The sequence below is a fragment of the Tasmannia lanceolata genome, unplaced genomic scaffold, assembly GCF_043159265.1.
Source record: "Tasmannia lanceolata isolate RefF3 unplaced genomic scaffold, GAP_Taslan_0.1 ptg000003l, whole genome shotgun sequence".
Lineage (NCBI taxonomy): Eukaryota > Viridiplantae > Streptophyta > Magnoliopsida > Canellales > Winteraceae > Tasmannia > Tasmannia lanceolata.
Window position 1 is genome coordinate 32,405,984 of NW_027518680.1, and position 23,689 is coordinate 32,429,672.

Below are 23,689 nucleotides of genomic sequence, written 5' to 3' on the forward strand. Positions count from 1 at the left end.
TCTTTGTTTTTTTTTTTTGTAACAGAGCCTCCCCGAGCGAGAGAGCTAGGCCCAAAAAAAATTAAAAAAAATCCTCTCATCCGTCACCCCACCATCCTCCTCGTATCCATCTCCAACAAACTCTATATCTCCCCTCCCTATTCTCCATGGCTGTCTAAGATGAAAACGGATGTTGATATCCCAGAAGGCATCATGCCATTTTTGACCAACCTTCTGCATACAATTCCATTCCATTCGGCATGTTGGATATAGCAAGTTTCCAAAGAGACCAAAATATCATTCCTCTTGCTTTTTATTGTTGGATACCAACGATCAATTGCTATTTAAATATATATATGAATGGTGGCTGTTGTCCTCTACTTGGGGAAAATAATGATCTACTAATTTTAGTAACCTCTATCTTTGGTAAGGACACTCCCCTTTTTCCTTAAAAGATAAGACATGCCTTAAACAACAAAACCCCATTTAACACATTCGAATTCTCATCCCCCCCTGATATATTCTTTCACTCACAACTCTTAATATTCTCTTGACATTTTTAGATAAGTCTTATTTTCAATTGGCAACGCCCCCTTAAATCATTTCTCTAGAACAATCCACGCCGTTCAATTTGTGGGCCTCAATTTGTAAATCAGACATGCCCCCTTAAATGCCCTCCATTGGATGATCTAAACCGCTCCCTTGATGGGCCCTTTTATGCATTGGATCGAAGTAGGCTCAACACTCATTTTTCATTAAAACAAAATGCGGGCCCCCTGTTGATCCAAATTAAAACAAATGCTCAATGCGGGCCCACCGAATGGGTCCAAATTCTCCCCTGGCTTGGATTCTTCTGAATAACCTTTCTCAATACTTAGCGAAAAGAAAAATGCAGAACATTGCGGAAATGATCGGAAAGATTGAGAAAACATAAGAGGCGGACACGGGAATGGGAAACACTGAAAACAGATAGCAAAACACTAACTTCTTTGCTGATTAAAGCGGAGCAAAATGGGGGTGTCTACAGGTCTTTATTATGGCGGTGTGATAGTGTCGCTTTATTCGATGAACGGAATTCGTTCTGAGATTTCATTTGCTCTCAAAATATAGGGAGGGTTTGTTTAGATTCAGTGACGTACCGGCTATAGCGGACGAGTTTACTAGTGGATGCGAGTCAGGAATCCGGTCGGAAGGTGTTTACTGGCCGTGAGCTACCCTTGGGTGCACAAATATCGTTCCGACGATAACTTTTGATCCGCCCATCAGATCGTGGCGATTCTTATATTGATTCGGGGGAACTTGAGAAGTTTCATTTTTCGATGACAGCCCTGGCAGTCATCTAGCTTATGCTCGGATCGTCCATCCGATGTCATCAACCAGGATTTTTTCGCACTTTCATTTAAACGGACTTCGTACGACAATACGAATGGAAACTCTTTATTACTTTGAAAATGGAGAGGCATGCTGGGTGCGATCATACCAGCAGAAATGCACTGTATCCCATCAGAACTCCGAAGTTAAACGTGCTTGGGCGAGAGTAGTACTAGGATGGGTGACCTCCTGGGAAGTCCTCGTGTTGCACCTCTTTCACTTTTTTCGGCTCTCTACCACTTTTTTCGAACAATCTTTCGGTTCTGGAATGTCGATGAGGATTGAAATGCACGTTTAGTGCGACGCCTCCTAGGTTTCGGTTCGGATGTATTTTTTTTCTTCCGGAAGGTGAATTCAAATACATCATGTCTTTATTATGGCGGGGTGATAGTCTCGTTTGATTCGATAAACGGAATTCGTTCTGACATTTCATTTGCGGTCAACATAAAATGGGGGTTTGTTTAGATTCAGTGACGTACCGGTTATAGCGGATGAGTGTAGTAGTGGATGCGAGCCAGGAATCCGGTCGGAAGGTGTTTACTAGCCGTGAGCTATCCTTGGGTGCACAAATATCGTTCCGACGATAACTTTTGATCCGCCCGTCAGATCGTGGCGATTCTTATACTGATTCGGGGGAACTTGAGAAGTTTCATTGTTCGATGACAGCCCTGGCAGTCATCTGGCTTATGCTCGGATCGTCCATCCGATGTCATCAACCAGGATTTTTTCGCACTTTCATTTAAACGGACTCCGTACGACAATGCGAATGGAAACTCTTTATTACTTTGAGAATGGAGAGGCATGCTGGGTGCGATCATACCAGAACAAATGCACTGGATCCCATCAGAACTCCGAAGTTAAGCGTGCTTGGGCGAGAGTAGTATTAGGATAGGTGACCTCCTGGGAAGTCCTCGTGTTCCACCCCTGTCTCTTTTTTCGGTTATCTACCACTTTTTTCGAACAATCTTTCGGTTTTGCAACGTCGATGAGGATTAAAACGCATGTTTAGTGCGACGCCTCCTAGGTTTCGGTTCGGATGTATTTATTTTCTTCCGGATGGTGAATTCAGATACGTCCGGTCTTTATTATCGCGGGGTGATAGTGTGTTTGATTCGATAAACGGAATTCGTTCTGACATTTCATTTGCGGTCAAAATATATCGGGGGTTTGTTTAGATTCAGTGACGTACCGGCTATAGCGGATGAGTGTATTAGTGGATGCGAGTCAAGAATCCGGTCGGAAGGTGTTTACTAGCCGTGAGCTACCCTTGGGTGCACAAATATTGTTCCGACGATAACTTTTGATCCGCCCGTCAGATCGTGGCGATTCTTATATTGATTTGGGGGTACTCGAGAAGATTCATCGCGTGATGACAGCCCTGGCGGTCATCCGCTTATCCTCGGATCGTCCATCCGATGTCATCTAGCAGGATTTTTTCGCACTTTCGTTTAGACGGACTTCGTACCACAATGCGAGTGGAAACTCTTTATTACTTTGAGAATGGAGAGGCATGCTGGGTGCGATCGTAGCAGCTCAAATGCACTGGATCCCATCAGAACTCCGAAGTTAAGCGTGCTTGGGCGAGAGTAGTACTAGGATGGGTGACCTCCTGGGAAGTCCTCGTGTTGCACACCTGTCACTTTTTTTGGCTATCTACCACTTTTTTCGAACAATCTTTCGGTTCTGAAAGGTCGATGAGGATTGAAACGCACGTTTAGTGCGACGCCTCCTAGGTTTCGGTTCGGATGTATTTATTTTCTTCCGGATGGTGAATTCAAATACGTCCGGTCTTTATTATGGCGGGGTGATAGTGTTGTTTGATTCGATAAACAGAATTCGTTCTGACATTGTAGACAACCCCATTTTTGCTCCGCCTTAGTCAACAGAGAAGTTAGTGTTTTTCTATCGGCTCTTCGGTATTTTCCATTCCCGTGTCCGTCTCTTATATTTCCTTAATCTTTCCGATCATTTCTGCCAGGTTTCGCATTTTTCCGTTGGGTATTGAGAAGGGTTATTCACGAGAATCCGAGCAAGGGAGAATTCGGACCCGTTTGGTGGGCTCGCATTGAGCATTTGTTTAGATTTGGATCAAGCAGGGGGGCCCGCGCAATGTTTTAATGAAAAATGAGTTTTTGAGCGTACTTCGATCCAATGCATCTATCAAGGGAGCGGTCAAGATCTCAGAGAAGTCATTTTTAACAACCAATTTACATGGTGGCCCACTAATCGGATGGTTTGGATCATCTTATAGAGTGGTACGCAGGCATGTCCATCTATATTATAGTGGCCCACCAATCGGTTGGTTTAGATTACCTGATGAAGATAATTTAAAGAGCACAACCTATTTATAATGCAATCTAATCAATTGGATGGCTTGGATCAGTTTCAGAATAATTTGAGAAACATAACCCATTTACCTGAAAGCCCATTAAGATGTACGGTTTGGATCATCTAGAGGATCGCCATTTTGGGCAATTTGGATTTTTAGGAAGGGAATGCTATGGCCAATTGGCAATAGTTCAAGGAAGGTAAATTTACAGTCCCGTAGGGAACTTGATTTGTTCTTTAGTTGATGCTGGCAAGTTATTTGTGGTAAGCTATAATTCAACAGACACCTCTCTTTCCATATAAATAAGGATCTCGGCAATCTTATTCTCGGACTAAATTCGACAATTTCTTTGGTGAAGGAAAGAAGCTATATTTTCTTGTGAACGGGGATGTTTGGTGGAAGGATAACTGTGGCAACATCATGTTTGACCCAGTAAGGAAAATTGAACCAAAAGGAAAAGAGCATATTAGGAATTCTAAGAAAAAAAAAAGAAAAGAGAAAGAATCGTCTAATGCAGCTGAGTCTTCTAGAAGTTGGTAATTTTGGAATCGTTTTATTCTGGGAATGAAGCATGAAGCAAGCAACTCATTGGCTGGTTTTGGCAAGCAAATTGGTCTCTTTCTATTCTTGAGGAGGCAACTTTCGGAAAATTGCTGCAGAGGGAATTCAATATAGGACCTGATGGGGAAAACCTCGAGAGGAGGAGGGAACTTTCGAAAAAACAGAGGATGGTTTTCTGAGCTCTTCTTTCATCTCTCAGCAGATTTTCCATTCGGCCATCTCTCCCCCCCTCAGGCACATCTCAACCATCTTTATTTTGTTTACAAAAACAGAGGATCGGTTTTTTGGTTTTTTTCACTCTGTTTTCCCTCCTCCTCTCACCACCCTCCGTTTTCCCTCTTCCTCTCATCACCCCCTGTTTTTTTTTTTTTTTTTAAAGTTTTACTGTCACCCTCTGCACAGATCCCTCTCTCTCCTTCTGTCCCCCTCTGAGTGAGGTAGAACGGAAATCAATAAGAATAAATGTGTAAGTTCAATTCTACTTTCTACTCTATTTTTAAAGTGAACTGAATCTCTCTTTATTTTGTTTTGTACGATCATTATCAAATTCTGATGTAGTATACCCTTACAAGTGGTTTAGGGTCATTGATATTTTGTTCTCCGAATCACAGAATCCTTTACTTTTCCCTTATCAAATTCTGATGATTAGATGGTGCTCTGTTTTTTAACTAAATTTGGTGTTATGTGAGTTCGTGTTTGAAATATTGGGGTGTTGGGCTTGCAAGACAGCTGCCATTCCAATAGCTTATGGTGAAGCATGTCTTCATATGAGATAATCATCTCTGAGTTATCAAACATTGATATCAAAATTTATGATGAGCACTAAGGAACAAAAGCACAGAGAGTATCATCATTCACACAGAACGAGTATGTGCATGCACCAGTCCCTCAACAAGCAAAACGGAACCCTTCAAGATTAGAGGATGTTGATGTGATTGAGTAGGGAAGAAAAAAACAAAAAAAAAAAAGAAAAGAAAGGAAGAAAGCGTATTGGAGCACACATCGGCGGGATTTTTCGGATTCTTCGGCTTTTGGATTCGGCGAGGAACTCTATCACAGGTAGGTGCACTATTCTCGGATTTTTTCAGAATTATTTGGTATTTTTTATATATTTGCATGATTTTTAAGCATTTAAATGAATTTAATTCAATATTAAATGTATGTACTCACAATCATGATCTACCTGAGTGTTTCAAGTCCGATTCATCTCAAAATTTAATACACTGATCTACTTAAATAGATTAAAATAACCATTGGATCGGATCGGACTTGGAATCAAAGGATTTCGAAAATTTGAGTGAAGAGTGGAATTTTATTTAAAATAATGGCTGAGAAATTACAAAATTCGAAAAAATAGCTATCTCAGGATGATTGATTTTGTAGAATTTTAAATTTTTCTTGTGTTCATCACATCAGAACAAGATTAAAGGACATTTTCCGGAGTCATAATTTTCTCAAAAAATCATGTTTTAAAAATAGGAAACTCTTCAAAAATGTATTTTTGACGAAGAAAAATAAAATATATACTAAATAGATTCCGAAAATAATGAAATTTCTTGGGAAAATAATATGGTAGTGAAACATTCTATCATGAATTTTTAGGAATTTTTGGATTTTTTTTGGTATATTATTTGATGCTTTTTTCAAAAATAATCACTCTTGTGAGATTTTTTACTGACATCAGATCACCATTAAAATTCACAATATTTTAACAGTAGTCTTATATTTTACATTTCTTGCTGCTTTGAAATATTTAATTGATTTGGAATCTTTTTCCTAAGGGTTGTAGTGTAAATTCATAATCTGGTCTTAAAATTGAAAAATCCGAAATTGGTAGTAAATAGTCTCTAAAATTCATGTCAATCTCACAGCATGCTATGTTTATTCATATCTTACTACTGTAGAAATTTCAATGAATTTCGATTTCTATTTCTAGTAGTTTCTGTGTTATTTTTGCAATCTGGTCTCATTATTGTTAAATCAAAATTAAATAGGAGCTTAATGTAAAAATCTGCAAAACTCTTCCAATAAGCTACATCCCATCATATCTTGTTGCTGTAGAAGTTTCAATTCATTTCGAATTCGTTTCCAATAATTTCACTTGTAAAATCACTCATATGGTTTAAAATTGATAAAATCCATTTAAAAATTGAAATTAATTAAAAATCATCATAAAGTTTCTAAAGAACCTTGAATTTTTGTCACATGTTCACTCTTTAATCCATTGAAACAGAAATCTTAGGATCTTTAGATTTCCCTGGTAAAATGGCCAGTGCATCCATAATCGTATCCCAATTGCAACCGATCCTTGACAATTTGAATATTTAAGCTATAGCATGTTATTGGCTCCGAGGTTACTGTCCACGGAAATCCTGAGATATGCCAGGCAAAACGGTGCTATAACTTAAGAATTAAATTGCACAAGGAAAGAGCGCACGATTCCCTTCCGTGGATGCCATTCTAGGCCGAAATTGGTGACCCTAGAACCTTTGGTATTCCTTAAATGTCTAGAAATCGAAAATCCTTAAAATCTGAAATTCATTAACTTCAAGAACTTAAATCGATTTGTCTCGTGTCTGTCAGAACCATTGGATTAAGATTTCCGTCATAAGAAACATTAGAGCCCAATTTAGGAACACTGGTGTCAGGTCGTGTCCTAGGTTTTAGGGAGTCATAGAGTTAGGAGTTCAGCCTCATCACGTACGTTTGCTATGGATAGCAACCGTGCCAAAGGTCTAGTTACACTAGTCACCCAATCTTTCCCTAAGACAAGCCTAGTAAACTAGGATCTAGGCTAACCTGCATTAGTCTAAGGAACAACTTGCATTTAGATAAAAATCATATAGCATCTTAGATGAAATCCTAGGATAATAAAATCCTCAACTTGAATTAAATAACTTCTCCTAAAACTGTTGAAACTGTCAATCCTGTCTAGGTCGGTGTCTTAATTGAGTTAGGCATAAGTAGCTTAGCTTAGGTGCACCGAACTACGTCGACTCTGATCCCAGTGAGGCTTGGGAACATAGGCAGCTTGGATGTCTGATGGCATACCAACCGCGAGTCGGCTCCACAACAAATTGTGGGGTTTTTGTACATTAATTTTCTTGTACATTCTTAATTAAATCATTTAGGATTTTCCATGAAATTAGAATCTTAGGAGAACTTGCAGCTAGATTGAATCCAAACAAATTAAGGAATCAATATACACATTTAGGATCCACAATGAAATTAGATCATATGATGCATGTCACTTAGTTCGCACATTAATAGAGAGTTGAATGAGCCATTTAAAATAAATTTAAAAAAGTTAGCTTTTGGAATCGAAGACCGATTATCGGGAGGGAATGATGCATGTTGTCGATAACTCCCCATACCTTCCATTCTTGTAACCAGGTAGCGAGTCTAGATTTCTGGATAATTATGTGTCCTAGATCCCACATCTAGGTGGCGACTCTGTCAGTCTCTTTTGTGTGGAATTTGGATTGCCTTAGTGATCCCAAGTTCACATAAAAGATGAATTAAAATCAAGACTAAAAGAGCACACGCCAATCGCGTGGGTAAGAGAGACCAAGAGAGAGCGTGGCGGCTCGCGCCCCACCCCTCTCGCGGGATCGGGTCCCACAGACATTTCATTTTCGGTCAAAATATAGCGGGGGTTTGTTTAGATTCAGTGACGTACTGGCTATAGCGGATGAGTGTACTAGTGGATGCGAGTCAGGAATCCGGTCGGAAGGTGTTTACTGGCCGTGAGATACCCTTGGGTGCACAAATATCATTCCGACGATAACTTTTGATCCGCCCGTCAGATCGTGGTGATTCTTATATTGAATCGGTGGTATTCGAGAAAATTCATCGCGCGATGACAGCCGTAGCGATCATCCGGCTACCCGACATGCACGGATCGTCCATCCGATGTCATCTAGCAGGATTTTTTCGCACTTTCATTTAAACGGACTCCGTACGACAATGGGAATGGAAACTCTTTATTACTTTGAGAATGGAGAGGCATGTTCGGTGCGATCATACCAGCACAAATACACTGGATCCCATCAGAACTCCGAAGTTACGCGTGCTTGGGCGAGAGTAGTACTAGGATGGGTGACCTCCTGGGAATTCCTCGTGTTGCACCCCTGTCACTTTTTTCGGCTATCTACCATTTTTTTCGAACAATCTTTCAGTTCTGGAACGTCGATGAGGATTGAAACGCACGTTTAGTGCGACGCCTCCTAGGTTTCGGTCCGGATATATTTATTTTCTTCCGGATGGTGAATTCAAATACGTCCGGTCTTTATTATTGCGGGGTGATAGTGTCGTTTGATTTGATAAACGAATTTCGTTCTGACATTTCATTTGCGGTCAAAATTTAGCAGGGGTTTGTTTAGATTCAGTGACGTACCGGCTATAGCGGATGAGGGTAGTAGTGGATGCGAATCAGGAATCCGGTCGGAAGGTGTTTACTGGCCGTGAGCTACCTTGTGTGCACAAATATCGTTCCGACGATAACTTTTGATCCGCCCTCAGATCGTGGCAATTCTTATATTGATTCCGGGGTGCTCGAGAAGATTCATCAAGCAATGACGGCCTTGGCTGTCATCCGGCTTATGCGCGGATCGTCCATCCGATGTCATCTAGCAGGATTTTTTCGCACTTTCATTTAAACGGACTTCATACGATAATGCGAATGGAAATTCTTTATTACTTTGAGAATGGAGAGGCATGCTGAGTGCGATCATACCATCACAAATGCATTGGATCCCATCAGAACTCCGAAGTTAAGCGTGCTTGGGCGAGAGTAGTACTAGGATGGGTGACCTCCTGGAAAGTCTTCGTCTTGCACCCCCGTCAATTTTTTCGATTATCTACCACTTTTTTCGAACAATCTTTCGGTTCTGCAACGTCGATGAGGATTGAAACGCACGTTTAGTGCGACGCCTCCTAGGTTTCGGTTCGGATGTATATATTTTCTTTCGGATGGTGAATTCAAATACGTCTGGTCTTTATTATGGCGGTGTGATAGTGTCGTTTGATTCGATAAACGGAATTCGTTCTGACATTTCATTTGCGGTGAAAATATAGCGGGGGTTTGTTTAGATTCAGTGACGTACCGGCTACAGCGGATGAGTGTACTAGTGGATACGAGTCAGGAATCCGGTCGGAAGGTGTTTACTGACCGTGAGCAACCCTTGGGTGCATAAATATCGTTCCGACGATAAATTTTGATCCGCCCGTCAGATCGTGGCGATTCTTATATTGATTCGGAGGTACTCGAGAAGATTCATCACACAATGACAGCCTTGGCGGTCATCCGGCTTCTCGAGATGCACGGATCGTCCATCCGATGTCATCTAGCAGGATTTTTTCGCACTTTCATTTAAACGGACTTCGTACGACAATGCGAATGGAAACTCTTTATTACTTCGAGAATGGAGAGGCATGCTGGGTGTGATCAAACCAGCACAAATGCACTGGATCCCATCAGAACTCCGAAGTTAAGCGTGCTTGGGCGAGAGTAGTACTAGGATGGGTGACCTCCTAGGAAGTCCTCGTGTTGCACCCCTGTCACTTTTTTCGGCTATCTACCACTTTTTTCGAACAATCTTTCAGTTCTGGAACGTCGATCAGGATTGAAACGCACGTTTAGTGCGACACCTCCTAGGTTTCGGTTCGGATGTATTTATTTTCTTCCGGATGGTGAATTCAAATACGTCCGGTCTTTATTATGGCGGTGTTATAGTGTCGTTTTATTCGATAAACGGAATTCGTTCTGACATTTCATTTGCTGTCTAATTATAGCCGGAGTTTGTTTAGATTCAGTGACGTACCGGCTATAGCGGATGAGTTTACTAGTGGATGCGAGTCCGGAATCCGGTCGGAAGGTGTTTAGTGGCCGTGAGCTACCCTTGGGTGCACAAATATCGTTCCGACGATAACTTTTGATCCGCCCGTCAGATCGTGGCGATTCTTATATTGATTCGGGGGTGCTCGAGAAGATTAATCGCGCGATGACAGCCTTGGCGGTCATCCGGTTTATGCGCGGATCGTCCATCCGATGTCATCTAGCAAGATTTTTTCGCACTTTCATTTAAACGGACTTCGTACGATAATGCGAATGGAAACTCTTTATTACTTTGAGAATGGAGAAGCTTGCTGGGTGCAATCATACCAGCACAAATGCACTGGATCCCATCAGAACTCCGAAGTTAAGCGTGCTTGGGCGAGAGTAGTACTAGGATGGGTGACCTCCTGGGAAGTCCTCGTGGGCGAGAGTAGTACTAGGATGGGTGACCTCCTGGGAAGTCCTCGTGTTCCACCCCTGTCACTTTTTTCGGTTATCTACCACTTTTTTCGAACTATCTTTCGGTTCTGCAACGTCGATGAGGATTGAAACACACGTTTAGTGCGACGCCTCCTAGGTTTCGGTTCGGATGTATTTATTTTCTTCCGGATGGTGAATTCAAGTACGTCTAGTCTTTATTATGGCGGGGTGATAGTGTCGTTTGATTCGATAAACGGAATTCGTTCTGATATTTCATTTGCGGTCAAAATATAGGGGGGGTTTGTTTAGATTTAGTGACGTACCGGCTATAGCGGATGAGTGTATTAGTGGATGCGAGTCAGGAATCCGGTCGGAAGGTGTTTACTAGCCGTGAGCTACCCTTGGGTGCACAAATATCGTTCCGACGATAACTTTTGATCCGCCCGTCAGATCGTGGCGATTCTTATATTGATTCGGGGGTACTCGAGAAGATTCATCGCGTGATGACAGCCCTGGCAGTCATCCGCTTATCCTCGGATCGTCCATCCGATGTCATCTAGCAGAATTTTTTCGCACTTTCGTTTAGACGGACTTCGTACCACAATTCGAGTGGAAACTCTTTATTACTTTGAGAATGGAGAGGCAAGCTGGGTGCGATCGTAGCAGCTCAAATGCACTGGATCCCATTAGAACTCCGAAGTTAAGCGTGCTTGGGCGAGAGTAGTACTAGGATGGGTGACCTCCTGGGAAGTCCTCGTGTTGCACACCTGTCACTTTTTTTGGCTATCTACCACTTTTTCCGAACAATCTTTCGGTTCTGAAAGGTCGATGAGGATTGAAACGCACGTTTAGTGCGACGCCTCCTAGGTTTCGGTTCGGATGTATTTATTTTCTTCCGGATGGTGAATTCAAATACGTCCGGTCTTTATTATGGCGGGGTGATAGTGTTGTTTGTTTCGATAAACAGAATTCGTTCTGACATTGTAGACACCCCCATTTTGCTCCGCCTTAGTCAACAGAGAAGTTAGTGTTTTTCTATCGGCTCTTCGGTATTTTCCATTCTCGTGTCCGTCTCTTATATTTCCTTAATCTTTCCGATCATTTCTGCCATGTTTTGCATTTTTCTGCTGAGTGTTGAGAAGGGTTATTCACGAGAATCCGAGCAAGGGAGAATTCAGACCCGTTTGGTGGGCCCGCATTGAGCATTTGTTTAGATTTGGATCAAGCAGGGGGGCCCACGCATTGTCTTAATGAAAAATGAGTTTTGAGCCTACTTCGATCCAATGCATCTATCAAGGGAGCGGTCAAGATCTCAGAGAAGTCATTTTTAACAACCAATTTACATGGTGGCCCACTAATCGGATGGTTTGGATCATCTTATAGAGTGGTACGCAGGCATGTCCATCTATATTATAGTGGCCCACCAATCGGTTGGTTTAGATTACCCGATGAAGATAATTTAAAGAGCACAACCTATTTATAATGCAATCAAATCAATTGGATGGCTTGGATCAGTTTCAGAATAATTTGAGAAACATAACCCATTTACCTGAAAGCCCATTAAGATGTACGGTTTGGATCATCTAGAGGATCGCCATTTTGGGCAATTTGGATTTTTAGGAAGGGAATGCTATGGCCGATTGGCAATAGTTCAAGGAAGGTAAATTTACAGTCCCGTAGGGAACTTGATTTGTTCTTTAGTTGATGCTGGCAAGTTATTTGTGGTAAGCTATAATTCAACAGACACCTCTTTTTCCATATAAATAAGGATCTCAGCAATCTTATTCTCGGACTAAATTCGACAATTTCTTTGGTGAAGGAAAGAAGCTATATTTTCTTGTGAATGGGGACGTTTGGTGGAAGGATAACTGTGGCAACATCATGTTTGACCCAGTAAGGAAAATTGAACCAAAAGGAAAAGAGCATATTAGGAATTCTAAGAAAAAAAAAAGAAAGAAGAGAAAGAAACGTCTAATGCAGCTGAGTCTTCTAGAAGTTGGCAATTTTGGAATCGTTTTATTCTGGGAATGAAGCATGAAGCACGCAACTCATTGGCTGGTTTTGGCAAGCAAATTGGTCTCTTTCTATTCTTGAGGAGGCAACTTTCGGAAAATTGCTGCAGAGGGAATTCAATATAGGACCTGATGGGGAAAACCTCAAGAGGAGGAGGGAACTTTCGAAAAAACAGAGGATGGTTTTCTGAGCTCTTCTTTCATCTCTCAGCAGATTTTCCATTCGGCCATCTCTCCCCCCCCTCAGGCACATCTCAACCATCTTTATTTTGTTTACAAAAACAGAGGATCGGTTTTTTGGTTTTTTTCACTCTGTTTTCCCTCCTCCTCTTACCACCCTCCATTTTCCCTCTTCCCCTCATCACCCCCTGTTTTTTTTTTTTTTTTTTTTTTAAGTTTTACTGTCACCCTCTGCACAGATCCCTCTCTCTCCTTCTGTCCCCCTCTGAGTGAGGTAGAACGGAAATCAACAAGAATAAATGTGTAAGTTCAATTCTACTTTCTACTCTATTTTTAAAGTGAACTGAATCTCTCTTTATTTTGTTTTGTACGATCATTATCAAATTCTGATGTAGTATACCCTTACAAGTGGTTTAGGGTCATTGATATTTTGTTCTCCGAATCACATAATCCTTTACTTTTCCCTTATCAAATTCTGATGATTAGATGGTGCTCTGTTTTTTAACTAAATTTGGTGTTATGTGAGTTCATGTTTGAAATATTGGGGTGTTGGGCTTGCAAGACAGCTGCCATTCCAATAGCTTATGGTGAAGCATGTCTTCATATGAGATAATCATCTCTGAGTTATCAAACATTGATATCAAAATTTATGATGAGCACTAAGGAACAAAAGCACAGAGAGTATCATCATTCACACAGAACGAGTATGTGCATGCACCAGTCCCTCAACAAGCAAAACGGAACCCTTCAAGATTAGAGGATGTTGATGTGATTGAGTAGGGAAGAAAAAAACAAAAAAAAAAGAAAAGAAAGGAAGAAAGCGTATTGGAGCACACATCGGCGTGATTTTTTGGATTCTTCGGCTTTTGGATTCGGCGAGGAACTCTATCACAGGTAGGTGCACTGTTCTCGGATTTTTTCAGAATTATTTGGTATTTTTTATATATTTGCATGATTTTTAAGCATTTAAATAAATTTAATTCAATATTAAATGTATGTACTCACAATCATGATCTACCTGAGTGTTTCAAGTCCGATTCATCTCAAAATTTAATACACTGATCTACTTAAATAGATTAAAATAACCATTGGATCGGATCGGACTTGGAATCAAAGGATTTCAAAAATTTGAGTGAAGAGTGGAATTTTATTTAAAATAATAGCTGAGAAATTACAAAATTCGAAAAAATAGCTATCTCAGGATGATTGATTTTGTGGAATTTTAAAATTTTCTTCTGTTCATCACATCAGAACAAGATTAAAGGACATTTTCCGGAGTCATAATTTTCTCAAAAAATCATGTTTTAAAAATAGAAAACTCTTCAAAAATGTCTTTTTGACGAAGAAAAATAAAATATATACTAAATAGATTCCGAAAATAATGAAATTTCGTGGGAAAATAATATGGTACTGATACATTCTATCATGAATTTTTAGGAATTGTTGGGTATATTATTTGATGCTTTCTTCGAAAACAATCATGTCTTGTGAGATTTTTTATTGACATCAGATCACCATTAAAATTCACAATATTTTTACAGTAGTCTTATATTTTATATTTTTGCTTTAAAATTTTCAATTGATTTGGAATCTGTTTCCTAAGGGTTGTAGTGTAAATTCATAATCTGGTCTTAAAATTGAAAAATCCGAAATTGATAGTAAATAGTCTCTAAAATTCATGCAAATCTCACAGCATGCTATTTTTATTCATATATTACTACTGTAGAAATTTCAATGAATTTAGATTTCTATTTCTAGTAGTTTCTGTGTTATTTTTGCAATCTGGTTTCATTATTGTTAAATCAAAATTAAATAGGAGCTTAATGTAAAAATCTGCAAAACTCTTCCAATAAGCTACATCCCATTATATCTTGTTGCTGTAGAAGTTTCAATTCATTCGAATTCGTTTGCAATAATTTCACTTGTAAAATCACTCATATGGTTTAAAATTGATAAAATCAATTGAAAAATTGAAATTAATTAAAAATCATCATAAAGTTTCTAAAGAACCTTGAATTTTTGTCACATGTTCACTCTTTAATCCATCGAAACAGAAATCTTAGGATCTTTAGATTTCTCTGGTAAAATGGCCAGTGGATCCATAATCGTATCACAATTGCAACCGATCCTTGACAATTTGAATATTTAAGCTATAGCATGTTATTGGCTCCGGGTTACTGTCCACGGAAATTCTGAGATATGCCAGGCAATAAGGTGCTATAACTTAAGAATTAAATTGCACAAGGAAAGAGCGCACGATTCCCTTCCGTGGATGCCATTCTAGGCCGAAATTGGTGACCCTAGAACCTTTGGTATTCCTTAAATGTCTAAAAACTGAAAATCCTTGAAATCTGATATTCATTAACTTCAAGAACTTAAATCGATTTGTCTCGTGTCTGTCGGAACCATTGGATTATGATTTTCGTCATAAGAACCATTAGAGCCCAATTTAGGAACACTGGTGTCAGGTCGTGTCCTAGGTTTTAGGCAGTCCTAGAGTTAGGAGTTCAGCCTCATAACGTACGTTTGCTATGGATAGCAACCGTGCCATAGGTCTAGTTACACTAGTCACCCAATCTTTCCCTAAGACAAGCCTAGTAAACTAGGATCTAGGCTAACCTGCATTAGTCTAAGGAACAACTTGCATTTAGATAAAAATCATATAGCATCTTAGATGAAATCCTAGGATAATAAAATCCTCAACTTGAATTAAATAACTTCTCCTAAAACTGTTGAAACGGTCAATCCCGTCTAGGTCGGTGTCTTAATTGAGTTAGGCATAAGTAGCTTAGCTTACGTGCACCGAACTACGTCGACTCTGATCCCAGTTAGGCTTGGGAACGTAGGCAGCTTGGATGTCTGATGGCATACCAACCGCGAGTCGGCTCCACAACAAATTGTGGGGTTTTTGTACATTAATTTTCTTGTACATTCTTAATTAAATCATTTAGGATTTTCCATGAAATTAGAATCTTAGGAGAACTTGCACCTAGATTGAATCCAAACAAATTAAGGAATCAATATACACATTTAGGATCCACAATGAAATTAGATCATAGGATGCATGTCAGTTAGTTCGCACATTAATAGAGAGTTGAATAAGCCATTTAAAATAAATTTAAAAGAGTTAGCTTTTGGAATCGAAGACCGATTATCGGGAGGGAATGGTGCATGTGGTGGATAAATCCCCGTACCTTCCATTCTTGTAACCAGGTAGCGAGTCTAGATTTCTGGTTAATTATGGGTCCTAGATCCCACATCTAGGTGGCGACTCTGTCAGTCTCTTTTGTGTGGAATTCGGATTGCCTTAGTCATCCCAAGTTCACATAAAAGATGAATTAAAATCAATACTAAAAGAGCACACGCCAATCGCGTGGGTACGAGAGACCAAGAGAGAGCATGGCGGCTCGCGCCCCACCCCTCTCGCGGGATCGGGTCCCACAGACATTTCATTTGCGGTCAAAATATAGCGGGGGTTTGTTTAGATTCAGTGACGTACCGGCTATAACGGATGAGTGTACTAGTGGATGCGAGTCAGGAATCCGGTCGGAAGGTGTTTACTGGCCGTGAGCTACCCTTGGGTGCACAAATATCATTCCGACGATAACTTTTGATCCGCCCGTCAGATCGTGGCGATTCTTATATTGAATCGGGGGTATTCGAGAAGATTCTTCGCGCGATGACAGCCGTAGCGGTCATCCGGCTTCCCGACATGCATGGATCGTCCATCCGATGTCATCTAGCAGGATTTTTTCGCACTTTCATTTAAACGGACTCCGTACGACAATGGGAATGGAAACTCTTTATTACTTTGAGAATGGAGAGGCATGCTCGGTGCGATCACACCAGCACAAATGCACTGGATCCCATCAGAAATCCGAAGTTACGCGTGCTTGGGCGAGAGTAGTACTAGGATGGGTGACCTCTTGGGAAGTCCTCGTGTTGCACCCCTGTCACTTTTTTCGGCTATCTACCACTTTTTTTGAACAATCTTTCGGTTCTGGAACGTCGATGAGGATTGAAACGCACGTTTAGTGCGACGCCTCTTAGGTTTCGGTTCGGATGTATTTATTTTCTTCCGGATGGTGAATTCAAATACGTCCAGTCTTTATTATTGCGGGGTGATAAAGTCGTTTGATTTGATAAACGAATTTCGTTCTGACATTTCATTTGCGGTCAAAATATAGCAGGGGTTTGTTTAGATTCAGTGACGTACCGGCTATAGCGGATGAGGGTAGTAGTGGATGCGAGTCAGGAATCCGGTCGGAAGGTGTTTACTGGCCGTGAGCTACCTTGGGTGCACAAATATCGTTCCGACGATAACTTTTGATCCGCCCGTCAGATCGTGGCAATTCTTATATTGATTCGGGTGTGCTCGAGAAGATTCATCACGCGATGACAGCCTTGGCTGTCATCCGGCTTATGCGCGGATCGTCCATCCGATGTCATCTAGCAGGATTTTTTCGCACTTTCATTTAAATGGACTTCGTACGATAATGCGAATGGAAATTCTTTATTACTTTGAGAATGGAGAGACATGCTGGGTGCGATCATACCAGCACAAATGCACTAGATCCCATCAGAACTCCGAAGTTAAGCGTGCTTGGGCGAGAGTAGTACTAGGATGGGTGACCTCCTGTGAAGTCTTCGTCTTGCACCCCCGTCAATTTTTTCGGTTATCTACCACTTTTTTCGAACAATCTTTCGGTTCTGCAACGTCGATGAGGATTGAAACGCACGTTTAGTGCGACGCCTCCTAGGTTTCGGTTCGGATGAATTTATTTTCTTCCTGATGGCGAATTCAAATACGTCCGGTCTTTATTATGGCGGGGTGATAGTGTCGTTTGATTCGATAAACGGAATTCATTCTGACATTTCATTTGCGGTAAAAATATAGCGGGGGTTTGCTTAGATTCAGTGACGTACCGGCTACAGCGGATGAGTGTACTAGTGGATACGAGGCAGGAATCCGGTCGGAAGGTGTTTACTGACCGTGAGCAACCTTGGGTGCATAAATATCGTTCCGACGATAAATTTTGATCCGCCCGTCAGATCGTGGAGATTCTTATATTGATTCGGGGGTACTCGAGAAGATTCATCGCACAATGACAGCCCTGGCGGTCATCCGGCTTCCCGACATGCACGGATCGTCCATCCGATGTAATCTTGCAGGATTTTTTCGCACTTTCATTTAAACGGACTCCGTACGAAAATTCGAAAGGAAACTCTTTATTATATTGAGAAAAATGAGAGGCATGCTGTGTGCGATCATACCAGCACAAATGCACTGGATCCCATCAGAACTCCGAAGTTAACCGTGCTTGGGCGAGAGTAGTACTAGAATGGGTGACCTCCTGGGAAGTCTTCGTCTTGCACCCTTATCACTTTTTTCGGTTATCTACCACTTTTTTCGAATAATCTTTTGGTTCTGGAACGTCGATGAGGATTGAAACGCACGTTTAGTGCGACGCCTCCTAGGTTTCGGTTCGGATGTATATATTTTCTTCCGGATGGTGAATTCAAATACGTCCGGTCTTTATTATGGCGGGGTGATAGTGTCGTTTGATTCGATAAACGGAATTCCTTTTGACATTTCATTTGCGGTCAAAATATAGCGGGGGTTTCTTTAGATTCAGTGACGTACCGGCTACAGCGGATGAGTGTACTAGTGGATGCGAGTCAGGAATCCGGTCGGAAAGTATTTACTGGCCGTGAGCTACCCTTGGGTGCATAAATATCGTTCCGACGATAACTTTTGATCCGCCTGTCAGATCGTGGCGATTCTTATATTGATTCGGGGGTACTCGAGAAGATTCATTGCGCGATGACAGCCTTGGCGGTTATCCGGCTTATGCTCGGATTGTCCATCCGATGTCATCTAGCAGGATTTTTTCGTACTTTCATTTAAATGGACTTCGAACGACAATGCGAATGGAAGCTCTTTATTACTTTGAGAATGGAGAGGCATGCTGGGTGCGATCATACCAGCACAAATGCACTGGATCCCATCAGAACTCCGAAGTTAAGCGTGCTTGGGCGAGAGTAGTACTAGGATGGGTGACCTCCTGGGAAGTCTTCGTGTTGCGCCCCTGTCCCTTTTTTCGGCTATCTACTACTTTTTTCGAACAATCTTTCAGTTCTGGAACGTCGATGAGCATTGAAACGCACGTTTGGTGCGGCTCCTCATAGGTTTCAGTTCGGACGTATTTATTTTCTTCCGGATGGTGAATTCAAATACGTACGGTCTTTATTATGGCGGTGTTATAGTGTCGTTTGATTCGATAAACGGAATTCGTTCTGACATTTCATTTGCGGTAAAAATATAGCGAGAGTTTGGTTAGATTCAGTGACGTACCGGCTACAGCGGATGAGTGTACTAATGGATACGAGTCAGGAATCCGGTCGGAAGGTGTTTACTGGCGGTGAGCTAGCCTTGGGTGGAGAAATATCGTTCAGACGATCACTTTTGATCTGCCCGTCAGATCGTGACGATTCTTATAACGATTCGGGGGTACTCGAGAAAATTCATCGCGCGATGACAGCCCTGGCGGTCATCCGGATTATGCTCGGATCGTCCTTCCGATGTCATCTAGCCGGATTTTTTCGCACTTTCATTGAAATGGACTTCGTACGACTATGCGAATGTAAACTCTTTATTACTTTGAGAATGGAGAGGCATCTTGGGAGCGATCAAACCAACATAAATGTACTGGATCCCATCAGAACTCTGAAGTTAAGCGTGCTTTGGCGAGAGTAGTACTAGGATGGGTGACCTCCTGGGAAGTCTTCGTCTTGCACCCCTGTCACTTTTTTCGGTTATCTATCACTTTTTTCGAACAATCTTTCGGTTCTAGAACGTCGATGAGGATTGAAACGCACGTTTAGTACGACGCCTCCTAGGTTTCGGTTCGGATGTATTTATTTTCTTCCGGATGGTGAATTCAAATATGTCCAGTCTTTATTATGGCGGGGTGATAGTGTCGTTTGATTCGATAAACGTAATTCGTTCTGACATTACATTTGCGGTCAAAATATAGCAGGGGTTTGTTTAGATTCAGTGACGTACCGGCTGTAGCGGATGAGTGTAGTAGTGGATACGAGTCAGGAATCCGGTCGGAAGGGGTTTACTGGCCGTGAGCTACCCTTGGGTGCACAAATATCGTTCCGACGATAACTTTTGATCCGCCCGTCAGATCGTGGCGATTCTTATATTCATTCGGGGGTACTCGAGAAGATTCATTTCACGATGACAGCCTTGGCGGTTATCCGGCTTATTCTCGAATCGTCCATACGATGTCATCTAGCAGGATTTTTTCGTACTTTCATTTAAACGGACTTCGAACGACAATGCGAATGGAAACTCTTTATTACTTTGAGAATGGAGAGGCATGCTGGGTGCGATCATACCAGAACAAATGCACTGGATCCCATCAGAACTCCGAAGTTAAGCGTGCTTGGGCGAGAGTAGTACTAGGATGGGTGACCTCCTGGGAAGTCCTCGTGTTGTACCCCTGCCACTTTTTTCGGCTATCTACTACTTTTTTCGAACAATCTTTCAGTTCTGGAACGTCGAAGAGGATTGAAACGCACCTTTGGTGCGGCGCCTCATAGGTTTCGGTTCGGATGTATTTATTTTCTTCCAGATGGTTAATTCAAATACGTCCGGTCTTTATTATGGCGGTGTGATAGTGTCGTTTTATTCGATAAACAGAATTCGTTCTGACATTTCATTTGCTGTCAAAATATAGCGGGGGTTTGTTTAGGTTCAGTGACGTACCGGCTATAGCGGATGAGTCTACTAGTGGATGCGAGTCAGGAATCCGGTAGGAAGGTGTTTACTGGCCGTGAGCTACCCTTGGGTGCACAAGTATCGTTCCGACGATAACTTTTGATCCGCCCGTCAGATCGTGGCGATTCTTATATTGATTCGGGGGTACTCGGGAAGATTCATCGCGCGATGACAGCCCTGGCGGTCATCCGGCTTATGCTCGGATCTTCCATCCGATGTCATCTAGTAGGATTTTTTTGCACTTTCATTTAAACGGATTTCGTACGACAATGCGAACGGAAACTCTTTATTACTTTAAGAATGGAGAGGCATGCTAAGTGCGATCAAACCAGCTCATATGCACTGGAACCCATCAGAACTCCGAAGTTAAGCGTGCTTGGGCGAGAGTAGTACTAGGATGGGTGACCTCCTGGGAAGTCCTCGTGTTGCACGCCTGTCAGTTTTTTCGGCTATCTACCACTTTTTCGAACAATCTTTCGGTTCTGGAACGTCGATGAGGATTGAAATGCATGTTTAATGCGACGCCTCCTAGGTTTCGGTTCGGATGTATTTATTTTCTTCCGGATGGTGAATTCAAATACATCCGGTCTGTATTATGGCGGGGTGATAGTCTCGTTTGATTCGATAAACGGAATTCGTTCTGACATTTCATTTGCGGTCAAAATATAGCGGGGGTTTGTTTAGATTCAGTGATGTACCGGCTATAGCGGATGAGTGTAGTAGTGGATGCGAGTCAGGAATCCGTTCAGAAGGTGTTTACTGGCCGTGAGCTACCCTTGGGTGCACAAATATCGTTCCGACGATAACTTTAGATCCGCCCGTCAGATCGTGGCTATTCTTATACTGATTCGGGGGTAATCGAGAAGATTCATCGCGCGATGACAGCCTTGGCAGTCATCCGGCTTATGCTCGGATGGTCCATCCGATGTCATCTAGCAGGATTTTTTCGCACTTTCATTTAAACGGACTTCGTACGACAATGCGAATGGAAACTCCTTATTACTTTGAGAATGGAGAGGCATGCTGGGTGCGATCATCCCAGCACAAATGCACTGGATCCCATCAGAACTCCGAAGTTAAGCGTGCTTGGGCGAGAGTAGTACTAGGATGGGTGACCTCTTGGGAAGTCCTCGTGTTGCACCCCTGTCACTTTTTTCGGCTGTCTACTACTTTTTTCGAACAATCTTTCAGTTCTGAAACGTCGATGAGGATTGAAACGCACGTTTAGTGCGGTGCCTCCTAGGTTTCGGTTCGGATGTATTCATTTTCTTCCGGACGGTGAATTCAAATACGTCTGGTCTGTATTATGGCGGTGTGATAGTGTCGCTTTATTCGATAAACGGAATTCGTTCTGACATTTCATTTGCTCTCAAATATAGGGGGGTTTGTTTAGATTCAGTGACGTACCGGCTATAGCGGACGAGTTTACTAGTGGATGTGAGTCAGGAATCCGGTCGGAAGGTGTTTACTGGCCGTGAGCTACCCTTGGGTGCACAAATATCGTTCCGACGATAACTTTTGATCCGCCCATCAGATCGTGGCGATTCTTATATTGATTCGGGGGAACTCGAGAAGATTCATTGTTCGATGACAGCCCTGGCACTCATCTGGCTTATGCTCGGATCGTCCATCCGATGTCATCAACCAGGATTTTTTCGCACTTTCATTTAAACGGACTTCGTACGACAATGCGAATTGAAACTCTTTCTTACTTTGAAAATGGAGAGGAATGCTGGGTGCGATCAAACCAGCACAAATGCACTAAGTTAAGCGTGCTTTGGCGAGAGTAGTACTAGGATGGGTGACCTCCTTGGAAGTCCTCGTGTAGCACCCCTGTCACTTTTTTCGGCTATCTACCACTTTTTTCGAACAATCTTTCGGTTCTGGAACGTCGATGAGGATTGAAACGCACGTTTAGTGCGACGCATGCAAGGTTTCGGTTCGGATGTATTTATTTTCTTCCGGATGGTGAATTCAAATACATCCGGTCTTTATTATGGCGGGGTGATAGTCTCGTTTGATTCGATAAACGGAATTCGTTCTGACATTTCATTTGCGGTCCTAATATAGCGGGGGTTTGTTTAGATTCACTGACGTACCGGCTATAGTGGATGAGTGTAGTAGAGTCGCCAAACTGTGGGATCCGATCCCGCGAGAGGGGTGGGGCGCGAGCCGCCACGCTTTCTCTTGGTCTCTCGTACCCACGCGATTGGCGTGTGCATTTTAATTATTGATTTTAATTCATCTTTTATGTGAACTTGGGATCACTAAGGAAATCCGAATTCCACACAAAAGAGACTGACAGAGTCGCCACCTAGATGTGGGATCTAGGACCCATAATTAACCAGAAATCTAGACTCGCTACCTAGTTACGAGAATGGAAGGTATGGGGAGTTATCCACCACATGCACCATTCCTGCCCGATAATCGGTCTTCGATTCCAAAAGCTAACTCTTTTAAATTTATTTTAAATGGCTCATTCAACTCTCTGTTAATGTGCGAACTACGGGACATGCATCCTATGATCTAATTTCAATGTGAATCATAAATGTGTATCTTGATTTCTTAATTTGTCGGGATTCAATCTAAGTGCAAGTTCTCCTAAGATTCTAATTTCATAGGGAATCCTAAGTGATTTAATTAAGAATTTACAAGAAAATTGATATACAAAACACCACAATTTGTTGTAGTGCCGACTCGCGGTTGGTATGCCATCAGACATCCAAGCTACCTACATACTCAAGCCTCACTGGGATCAGAGTCGACGTAGTTCGGTGCACCTAAGCTAAGCTACTTATGCCTAACTCAACTAAGACACCGATCTAGACTGATTTGACTGTTTCAACAGTTTTAAGAGGAGTTATTTAATTAAAGTTGAGGATTTTATTATCCTAGGATTTCATCTAAGATTCTATATGATTCTTATCTAAATGCAAGTTGTTCCTTAGACTAATGCAGGTTAACCTACATCCTAGTTTACTAGGCTTGTCCTGGGGAAAGAGTGGGTGACTAGTGTAACTAGACCTAGGGCACGGTTGCTATCTATAGCAAACGTACGTGATGAGGCTGGACTCCTAACTCTAGGACTCCCTAAAACCTAAGACTCCCTAAAACCGAGGACACGACTTGACACCAGTGTTCCTAAATTGGGCTTTAATGGTTCTTACGACGGAAACCGTGATCCAACGGTTCCGAAAGACACAAGACAAATC

General features: G+C 41.9%; 14 non-coding genes and 3 pseudogenes across 14 annotated transcripts; all 17 read left to right on the forward strand.

Moving 5' to 3' along the window:
• Positions 1-1,445: 1,445 nt before the first annotated feature.
• On the forward strand, positions 1,446-1,564 carry LOC143875147 (5S ribosomal RNA). The gene has a single exon (XR_013249807.1). It is a non-coding gene; the product is annotated as a 5S ribosomal RNA (ribosomal RNA).
• Positions 1,565-2,156: 592 nt separating this feature from the next.
• Positions 2,157-2,275, forward strand: LOC143875202 (5S ribosomal RNA). The gene has a single exon (XR_013249860.1). It is a non-coding gene; the product is annotated as a 5S ribosomal RNA (ribosomal RNA).
• Positions 2,276-2,865: 590 nt separating this feature from the next.
• LOC143875107 (5S ribosomal RNA) lies at positions 2,866-2,984 on the forward strand. The gene has a single exon (XR_013249769.1). It is a non-coding gene; the product is annotated as a 5S ribosomal RNA (ribosomal RNA).
• Positions 2,985-8,252: 5,268 nt separating this feature from the next.
• Positions 8,253-8,371, forward strand: LOC143874844 (5S ribosomal RNA). Its single transcript, XR_013249512.1, has one exon. It is a non-coding gene; the product is annotated as a 5S ribosomal RNA (ribosomal RNA).
• Positions 8,372-8,961: 590 nt separating this feature from the next.
• Positions 8,962-9,080, forward strand: LOC143875355 (5S ribosomal RNA). The gene has a single exon (XR_013250007.1). It is a non-coding gene; the product is annotated as a 5S ribosomal RNA (ribosomal RNA).
• Positions 9,081-9,678: 598 nt separating this feature from the next.
• On the forward strand, positions 9,679-9,797 carry LOC143874530 (5S ribosomal RNA). Its single transcript, XR_013249206.1, has one exon. It is a non-coding gene; the product is annotated as a 5S ribosomal RNA (ribosomal RNA).
• A 600-nt stretch (positions 9,798-10,397) lies between these two features.
• Positions 10,398-10,499, forward strand: LOC143875384 (5S ribosomal RNA; annotated as a pseudogene).
• Positions 10,500-11,145: 646 nt separating this feature from the next.
• On the forward strand, positions 11,146-11,264 carry LOC143875163 (5S ribosomal RNA). The gene has a single exon (XR_013249822.1). It is a non-coding gene; the product is annotated as a 5S ribosomal RNA (ribosomal RNA).
• Positions 11,265-16,520: 5,256 nt separating this feature from the next.
• On the forward strand, positions 16,521-16,639 carry LOC143875191 (5S ribosomal RNA). The gene has a single exon (XR_013249849.1). It is a non-coding gene; the product is annotated as a 5S ribosomal RNA (ribosomal RNA).
• A 591-nt stretch (positions 16,640-17,230) lies between these two features.
• On the forward strand, positions 17,231-17,349 carry LOC143875015 (5S ribosomal RNA). Its single transcript, XR_013249683.1, has one exon. It is a non-coding gene; the product is annotated as a 5S ribosomal RNA (ribosomal RNA).
• Positions 17,350-17,948: 599 nt separating this feature from the next.
• LOC143875103 (5S ribosomal RNA) lies at positions 17,949-18,067 on the forward strand. The gene has a single exon (XR_013249765.1). It is a non-coding gene; the product is annotated as a 5S ribosomal RNA (ribosomal RNA).
• Positions 18,068-18,659: 592 nt separating this feature from the next.
• On the forward strand, positions 18,660-18,778 carry LOC143874016 (5S ribosomal RNA). The gene has a single exon (XR_013248706.1). It is a non-coding gene; the product is annotated as a 5S ribosomal RNA (ribosomal RNA).
• Positions 18,779-19,370: 592 nt separating this feature from the next.
• On the forward strand, positions 19,371-19,489 carry LOC143870086 (5S ribosomal RNA; annotated as a pseudogene).
• Positions 19,490-20,081: 592 nt separating this feature from the next.
• Positions 20,082-20,200, forward strand: LOC143874564 (5S ribosomal RNA). The gene has a single exon (XR_013249240.1). It is a non-coding gene; the product is annotated as a 5S ribosomal RNA (ribosomal RNA).
• A 592-nt stretch (positions 20,201-20,792) lies between these two features.
• On the forward strand, positions 20,793-20,911 carry LOC143875157 (5S ribosomal RNA). Its single transcript, XR_013249817.1, has one exon. It is a non-coding gene; the product is annotated as a 5S ribosomal RNA (ribosomal RNA).
• Positions 20,912-21,502: 591 nt separating this feature from the next.
• On the forward strand, positions 21,503-21,621 carry LOC143873840 (5S ribosomal RNA). Its single transcript, XR_013248537.1, has one exon. It is a non-coding gene; the product is annotated as a 5S ribosomal RNA (ribosomal RNA).
• A 590-nt stretch (positions 21,622-22,211) lies between these two features.
• LOC143870131 (5S ribosomal RNA) lies at positions 22,212-22,311 on the forward strand (annotated as a pseudogene).
• The last annotated feature ends 1,378 nt before the right edge of the window (positions 22,312-23,689 follow it).